Source organism: Rhinopithecus roxellana, chromosome 19 (assembly GCF_007565055.1).
Source record: "Rhinopithecus roxellana isolate Shanxi Qingling chromosome 19, ASM756505v1, whole genome shotgun sequence".
Taxonomy (NCBI): domain Eukaryota; kingdom Metazoa; phylum Chordata; class Mammalia; order Primates; family Cercopithecidae; genus Rhinopithecus; species Rhinopithecus roxellana.
The window spans coordinates 19,335,335-19,344,814 of record NC_044567.1 but is presented as its reverse complement, the minus strand read 5'-3'; positions in this window follow the sequence as shown (position 1 = coordinate 19,344,814).

The following is a 9,480-nucleotide window of genomic DNA, read 5'->3' as shown; positions in this document are numbered from 1 at the left end:
AGTAGAAAAGAGAGTGCATACCAGCACCAATGAGAGGGTAGGGGAAAAAAGGAAAGAAAAGAAATCCCAGAATTGAGCCTGGAGAACTAACCAGGTGAACAGTTACGTTACTGAAAAGAAATGCTGAAAGAAATTAAGAGGAGCACGTGGTTTAGAGAGGAAGTTGATGATTTATGTTTGGAACTTGACAAGTTTGGGGTCCTAACTGGGTTCCCATTGTTCCTAATACGGTGCCTGAGCAAAATATATAGGTCCCTTTTCAAATGTTCATGCTACATTTATAGTTTATTTTATGATTCAGTCTTATTGTATCTCCATGAATTTTCAGAATAAAACATCCCTAATCACTCCTGAGTTGGAGTTTGGAATGAGAGAAAACAACTTTACTAAGATCCATGACGCTGCAGCTGTTTCTGAATTATGCTGCTAAATGGCTCTCTATTTCACCAATCTTAGACAACAAGCAGCTATTTTATTTTAGTAATGGACATGAGATGAAGAATGAAGGATTTGTCCAATGTTGAGCAAATGCACTTTGCTGGCAGCACAGAAACTGAGGAGAACACAGTGGTAATAGACATATATTGAGCATCTACCGTGTGCCAGGCACTGTGCTAGGCTCTGGGGATAATTTAGAACATGACAGACAAGTATAGGAGCTTACAGACTAGTAAGGGAGATGGAAAAAGTTAACTTACAAATAAAATAACTACAAATTTTGGTGAGTGGAGTGAAAGAAATACAGGAAATAACCGGGGGATGGTACTTAGGGTTTGGATAGGTTTTTTTTTTTTTTTTTTTTTAAGTTATACTTTAAGTTCTAGGGTACATGTGCACAACGTGCAGATTTGTTACATATGTATACATGTGCCATGCTGGTGTGCTGTACCCATTAACTCATCATTTACATTAGGCATATCTCCTATTGCTATCCCTCCCCACTCCCCACACCCCACGACACGCCCCAGTGTGTGATGCTCCCCACCCTGTGTCCAAGTGTTCTCATTGTTCAATTCCCACCTATGAGTGAGAACATGAAGTGTTTGGTATTTTGTCCTTGCAATGGTTTGCTGAGAATGATGGTTTCCAGCTGCAGCCATGTCCCTACAGATGACATGAACTCATCCTTTTTTATGGCTGCATAGTATTCCATGGTGTATATGTGCCATATTTTCTTAATCCAGTCTATCACTGATGGACATTTGGGTTGGTTCCAAGTCTTTGCTATTGTGAACAGTGCCACAATAAACATATGCGTGCATGTGTCTTTATAGCAGCATGATTTATAATCCTTTGGGTATATACCCAGTAATGGGATGGCTGGGTCAAATGGTATTTCTAGTTCTAGATCCTTGAGGAATCACCACACTGTCTTCCACAATGGTTGAACTAGTTTACAGTCCCATCAACAGTGTAAAAGTGTTCCTATTTCTCCACATCCTCTCCAGCACCTGATCTTTCCTGACTTTTTAATGATCGCCATTCTAACTGGTGTGAGATGGTATCTCATTGTGGTTTTGATTTGCATTTCTCTGATGGCCAGTGATGATGAGCATTTTTTCATGTGTCTATTGGCTGCATAAATGTCTTCTTTTGAGAAGTGTCTGTTCATATCCTTTGCCCACTTTTTGATGGGGTTGTTTGTTTTTTTCTTGTAAATTTGTTTGAGTTCTTTGTAGATTCTGGATATTAGCCCTTTGTCAGATGAGTAGATTGCAAAAATTTTCTCCCATTCTGTAGGTTGCCTGTTCACTCTGATGGTAGTTTCTTTTGCTATGCAGAAGCACTTTAGTTTAATTAGATCCCATTTGTCAATTTTGGCTTTTGTTGCCATTGCTTTTGGTATTTTAGACATGAAGTTCTTGCCCATGCCTATGTCCTGAATGGTATTACCTAGGTTTTCTTCTAGGGTTTTTATGGTTTTAGGACTAACATTTATGTCTTTAATCCATCTTGTATTAATTTTTGTATAAGGTGTAAGGAAGGGATCCAGTTTCAGCTTTCTACATATGGCTAGCCAGTTTTCTCAGCACCATTTATTAAATAGGGACTCCTTTCCCCATTTCTTGTTTTTGTCAGGTTTGTCAAAGATCAGATGGTTGTAGATGTGTGGTATCATTTCTGAGGGCTCTGTTTTGTTCCATTGGTCTATATCTCTGGTTTGGTAACAGTACCACACTGTTTTGGTTACTATAGCCTTATAGCATAGTTTGAAGTCAGGTAGCATGATGCCTCCAGCTTTGTTCTTTTGGCTTAGGATTGTCTTGGCAATGGGGGCTCTTTTTTGGTTCCATATGAACTTTAAAGTAGTTTTTTCCAATTCTGTAAAGAAAGTCATTGGTAGCTTGATGGGGATGGCATTGAATCTATAAATTACCTTGGGCAGCATGGCCATTTTCACAATATTGATTCTTCCTATCCATGAGCATGTAATGTTCTTCCATTTGTTTGTGTCCTCTTTTATTTCGTTGAGCAGTGGTTCGTAGCTCTCCTTGAAGAGGTCCTTCTCATCCCTTGTAAGTTGGATTCCTAGGTATTTTATTCTCTTTGAAGCAATTGTGAAGGGGAGTTCACTCATGATTTGGCTCTCTGTTTTTCTGTTATTGGTGTAGAAGAATGCTTGTGATTTTTGCACATTGATTTTGTATCCTGAGACTTTGCTGAAGTTGCTTATCAGTTTAAGGAGATTTTGGGCTGAGACGATGGGGTTTTCTAAATATACAATCATGTCATCTGCAAACAGGGGCAATTTGACTTCCTCTTTTCCTAATTGAATACCCTTTATTTCTTTCTACTGCCTGATTGCCCTGGCCAAAACTTCCAACACTATGTTGAATAGGAGTGGTGAGAGAGGGCATCGCTGTCTTGTGCCAGTTTTCAAAGGGAATGCTTCCAGTTTTTGCCCATTCAGTATGATATTGGCTGTGGGTTTGTCATAAATAGCTCTTATTATTTTGAGATACGTCCCATCAATACTCAATTTATTGAGAGTTTTTAGCATGAAGGCTGTTGAATTTTGTCAAAGGCCTTTTCTGTATCTATTGAGATAATCATGCGATTTTTGTCTTTGGTTCTGTTTATATGCTGGATTACGTTTATTGATTTGCGTATGTTGAACCAGCCTTGCTGGATAGGATATTTAGGGCAACTTTCCTTGAGGAGGTGACATTTACTGATTCCTGAAGGATGGGGAGTCAGTCATGCCAAGATTAGGGGGTGATGAGCAACCAAATTGTCTTTTGGAGTATTTGGCCCTGAAAAGTTAAGGCAGGCCAAATAGCTTGCATTGGAATATTCAGTAGTGGCGCACCAAGAAGGCGGGTGGCTGGGAGTGGCCTGCTCCCATGGGGAGTATTTTATCATCACTGACAATTAAAATTACCAGCTGGAGGCTGGGCATGGTGGCCCAGGCCTATAAACCCAGCACATTGGGAGGCCAAGGCCGGAGGATCACTTGAGGTCAAGAGTTTGAGACCAACCTGGCCAACATGGCGAAACCCCATCTCAACTAAAAATACAAAAATCAACCAGACATCGTGGAGCATGCCTGTAATCCCAGCTACTAGGGAGGCTGAGGCAGGAGAATCACTTGAACCTGGGAGGCAGAGGTTGCTGTGAGCAGAGATTGAGATCCTGCCGCTGCCCTCCAGCCTAGGTGACAGAGAAAGACTCCATCTCGCTGACTCTGTTTCAAATAATAATAATAATAATAATATAAATAAATAAATAAATAAATAAAATTGCCAGCTGGGCAGGTGGCACACACCTGTAATCTCAGCACTTTGGGAGGCCGAGGCAAGAAGATTGCTTGAGCTCAGGAGTTTAAGACCAGACAGGGCAACATAGTGAGACCTTGTCTCTCCAAAAGCAAACAAACAAACAAAAAAATCAGAAATTAGCCAGGCACAGTGCCCCATGCCTGTAGTCCCAGCTCTTTGGGAGGCTGAGATGGGAGGATCACTTGAGCCTGTAAGATTGAGGCTGCAGTGTGCCAAGACTGCACCACTGCACTCCAGCCTGGGTGACAGAGGAAGAACAGCCTGTCTCCAAATAAATAAATAAATAATAAAAATAAATAAAATAGTCCAGGTGTGGTGGCTCATGCCTGTAATCCCAGCACTTTGGGAGGTGAGGTGGGCAGATCACTTGAGATCGGGAGTTTGAGACCAGCCTGACCAACATGGAGACACCCCGTCTCTACTAAAAATACAAAAATTAGCTACCTGGGAGGCTGAGGCAGGAGAATCACTTGAACCCAGGAGGTGGAGGTTGCAGTAAGCCGAGATCATGCCATTGCACTCCAGCCTGGGCAACAAGAGTGAAACTCTGTCTCTAAATAAATAAATAAAATATAAATATAAATAAAATTGGCTGCACATGGTGATAATAAAATAGGTGGACTTTCAGTCAGTTTTGCTATTATTCTAAAATTCTCTATAGATAATGACTTTATAGTGGGCTGAATGTTGGCACCTAGGAAGATATGTCCATGTCCTAATCCCGCAAACCTATGGATGTCACGTCATATGGCAAAAGAGTTAATACCACCTTATGTGAAAAGATGTGATGAGGGACTTTTAGAATAGGAGCTTGTCCTGGATTATCTGGGTGGTCCTTAAATTCAATGACAAGTGTCTGTAAGAGTGAGTCAGAGGGAGATCTGATGGACAGAAGAAGTGACAATGGTCTGCAAATTCAAGATAGAGGACATGGTTGGATGAATGGATGGATGGAAGGATAGATGGATATATAGAGGGAGGAACATTTACTAAATAACTGACAAATGGTAAATCTGTTTTTACCAAGCGGCTGTGGAAATTTCCATGCTGTACTGCTAAGTTAACCATGATTTTTCTTTTGATACATAACAGTGACTTTGATCTAAACAGTTTCATTTTACCTTTTAGACATAACTTTCATGCTTGACAAAATGCTCCATAAGTATTCATATCTCTTTACTTTGTCTTAAAATAAATTTTTTAAGGAGAGGCATATTTTATTTAATTTTTATTTATTTATTTATTTATTTTTTGAGATGGAGTCTCGCTCTGTCACCCAGGCTGGAGTGCAGTGGCCGGATCTCAGCTCACTGCAAGCTCCGCCTCCCGGGTTCACGCCATTCTCCTGCCTCAGCCTCCCTAGTAGCTGGGACTACAGGCGCCCGACACCGCGCCGGCTAATTTTTTGTATTTTCAGTAGAGACAGGGTTTCACCGTGTTAGCCAGGATGGTCTCGATCTCCTGACCTCGTGATCTGCCCGCCTCGGCCTCCTAAAGTGCTGGGATTACAGGTGTGAGCCACCGCGCCCGGCCTTATTTTATTTTTGAGACGGAGTCTCACTCTGTTGCCACACTGGAGTGCAGTGGCGCAATCTCGGATCACGGCAACCTCTGCCTCCCGGGTTCAAGCGATTCTCCTGCCTCAGCCTCCCAAGTAGCTGGGACTACAGGCGCACGCCACCACGCCCAGCTAATTTTTTGTATTTTTAGTAGAGACAGGATTTCACTATGTTGGCCAGGATGGTCTCGATCCCTTTTTTCTTTTCTGAGACGGAGTCTCACGCTGTCGCCCAGGCTGGAGCGCAGTGGCACTATCACAGCTCACTGCAAGCTCTGCCTCCCGGTTTCATGCCATTCTCCTGCCTCAGCCTCCTGAATAGCTGGTACTGCAGGCACCAGCCACCACGCCCAGCTAATTTTTTTGTATTTTTAGTAGAGACAGAGTTTCAACGTTAGCCAGGATGGTCTCGATCTCCTGACCTCATGATCTGCCCACCTCAGCCTCCCAAAGTGCTGGGATTACAGGCATGAGCCACCGCACCCGGCCTGGATCTCTTGACCTCATGATCTACCCGCCTCGGCCTCCCGAAGTGCTGGGATTACAGGGGTGAGCCACCGTGCTCGGCCGGATATTTTATTTTTTAAATATTAATTAATTAATTAATTTTTGAGACAGGGCCTTGCTCTTTGCCCAGGCTGGAGTGCTGTGGTGCGATCATAGCTCACTGCAGCCTTGATCTCCCAGGCACAAGTGATCCCTGGACTCAAGCAATCCTCCCACCTCAACCTCCTGAGTAGTTGGGACCACAGGCATGCAACACCATGCCTGGCTAATTAAAAAAGATTTTTCTTTTCAGAGACAGGGTCTCACTATGTTATTCAGGCTGGGTCTCGAACTTCTGAGCTTAAGCAATCCTCCTGCCTCAGCCTCCAAAAGAGTTGTGATTACAGGCATGTGCTACTGTGTCTGGCCTCTTATTTATTTATTGAGACAGAGTCTCCCTCTATTGCCAGGCTGGAGTGCAGTGGCGTGATCTCGGCTCACTGCAACCTCTGCCTCCCTGGTTCAAGCGATTCTCCTGCCTCAACCTCCTGAGTAGCTGGGACTACAGGTGTGTGCCACCATGCCCAGTTAATTTTTGTATTTTTAGTGGAGACGGGGCTTCACCATGTTGGCCAGGATGGTCTCACTCTCCTGACTTTGTGATCTGCCCACCTCAGCCTCCCAAAGTGTTGAGATTTCTGGCATGGGCCACTGTGCCTGGCCTCTTTTCTTATTAATACTTTTTAGTTTTAAGTCAATATTATGCAAGTAAGAATTTTTTTTTTTTTTTTTTTTTTTTTTTTTTTTTTTGAGGTGGAGTCTTGCTCTGTCACCCAGGCTGGAGTGCACTGGAGTGATCTTGGCTCACTGCAAACTCCACCTCCCAGGTTCAAGCAATTCTCTGCCTCAGCCTCCCAAGTAGATGGGATTACAGGCGCCCGCCACCACGCCAGGGTAACTTTTGTATTTTTAGTAGAGACGGGGTTTCACCATGTTGGCCACGCTGGTCTTGAACTCCTGACCTCGTGGTCCACCCGCCTTGGCCTCCCAAAGTGCTGGGATTACAGGCGTGAGCCACTGCGTCTAGCAGCAAATAAGGCTTTACAATATAATTACATTGAAAGATAAATAAATAAATTACAGAAGAGGCTGAGGGCTAAATTTACTTTGGGAACAGATTATCTGTCAAAAAAAAAACTTTTCATTTTGGGAGGCTGAGGCAATTGGATCACGAGGTCAGGAGATCAAGACCAGGCTGGCCAACATGGTGAAACCCTGTCTGCACTAAAAATACAAAAAATAGCCAGGCGTGGTGGCTTGTGCCTGTAATCCCAGCTACTCAGGAGGCTGAAGCAGAATTGCTTGAACCTGGGAGATGGAGGTTACAACGAGCCGAGATCCAGCCACTGCACTCCAGCCTGGGTGACAGAACGAGAGTATATCTTGGGAAAAAAAAAAAAAAGTTACATGTTCACAGGAGGTTGCAAAGAAACATATAGGGAATTCCTACGTACCCTTCCTCCAGCCTCTGCAAATGTTGACTTTTTTTTTTTTTTTTTTTTTTTTGAGACGTGGTCTCCCTCTGTCGCCCAGGCTGGAGTGCAGTGGCACTACCTTGGCTCACTGCAACCTCTGTCTCCCGGGTTCAAGCAATTCTCCTACCTCCGCCTCCCGAGTAACTGGGTTTACAGGTGTATGCTACCATGCCCGGCTTTTTTTATTATTTTATTTTATTTTATTTTTAATAGAGATGAGGGGTCTCATCATGTTGGCCAGGCTGGTCTCGAACTCCTGACCTCAAGTGATCGGCCCACCATGGCCACCCAAAGTGATGGGATTACAGGCATGAGCCACCGTGCCCAGCCAAATGTTGACATTTTACACAGCTATAACACAATATTAAAATCAGGCAGTTGAGACTGGTATAATCCATAGAGCTTATTCAGATTTTACCTGTTACACATGCACTTATTTGTGTGTCTGTGTCTGTGTCTGTGTGTGCATTATCTTTTTGCAGATACTGCACTGAGAAATTAAGTCATCTAGTTCTTTTTCTTTTTCTTTCTTTTTTTTTAAGTCATCTAGTTCTTAAGGTACACAGGTATGTATTTTAATAGAACTATAGAATTTGATGCTGTGTTGGGAGAAATGCTTCTTACACCAAAATTTGCTTATACACAAGTAACGTAGCCCAAGTTATCTGCCTGGCCCATGTATGCATTTTTTTTCAAGTATGCATTCTATATTGTCACTTCTGCTGCCCAGAGCAGCCTCCTAACTTCTCAGGTAGGCCATCTCAAGGCAGAACTATAGTCCTGGGTCTGGTCATAAGTTCAGGTTCGGATACTGACTAGCATCAGGGACATGGAATCACAGTAACCCAAATCACAAGTCTAGCAAATGACAAAATTCAAGCATATAAAAATATTTATTAATGTAATAAATGATGAGGAATACCTGTGTGCTGGTTAGTATACTTTCTCTCCTTGTAGATAACTCATATATGAAATAAAATTACATTCAGAATATAGTGATGACATCAGAGCAAGCAGAGTAAGTTTGATGAATGTTTTTATACCTGTAGTAGGGTATGACCCCTGTGAGATGACCCCCAGTGATCCCTGCCTTCGACTATTTACAGCTTGTGTGATCCCTTCCCCTTGTATATAGGTTGGACTGACTCAATTTTTTTCCCCCCAAGAGGGAGTCTCGCTCTGTCGCCCAGGTTGGAGTACAGTGGTGAGATCTCAGCTCACTGAAACCTCTGCCTCCCACGTTCCAGTGATTCCCCAGCCTCAGCCTCCCAAGTAGCTGAGATTACAGACATGCGCCACCATGCCCAGCTGATTTTTGTATTTTGGTAGAGACAGGGTTTTACCATGTTGGCCAGGCTGGTCTCGAACTCCTGGCCTCAAGCAATCCACCTGCCTTGGCCTCCCAAAGTGCTGGGATTACAGGCATGAGCCACCGTGCCCAGCCTAAATAACTCACTTCTACCAAATGGATGTAGAAGTATTAATAACACTATGCCACTTCAGAGATTAGGTTACAAAAAGACAGTAGCTTCTACTCTTGTTCTTTGCTCTGAGGAAAGACAATTGGTATGTTGTGAGCTGCCCTATGGAGAAACTTTCAGTGAAAAGTCGTGAGGAACTGAGTTATTCAGTCCGACACCTCAACTAAGTCCTTCTAACAATGGGTGAGCTTGGAAGTAGATCTCCCACTGATTTCATGAGTGACCCTGAGCTAGAGGCATCCAGCTAATCAGCACCCAGATTCCTGACTCACAGAAACTGTGAGACAATCAGTGTTGTTTTAAGGCACTAAGTTTTGGGGTAAATTGTTAGTAGCAATAACTAACAATACCAATCATACGATGTGAAATACTAATTTGAAGCATTAAAATAGAATAGAGGAAGGAAATAAAATCAATAGACTGTAGTTTTGTGGGTTTGGTTTTTTTTTGTTTTTTGTTTTTTGTTTTGAGACATGGTCTCATTCTGTCACCCAGGCTAGAGTACAGTGGTGTGATCATGGGTCACTGCAGCCTCCATCTCATGGGCTCAAGTGATCCTCCTACCTCAGCCTCCTAAGTAGCTGGGACTACAAGCACACACCACTATGCCCAGCTAATTTTTTTTTTTTTTTTTTTTAAGA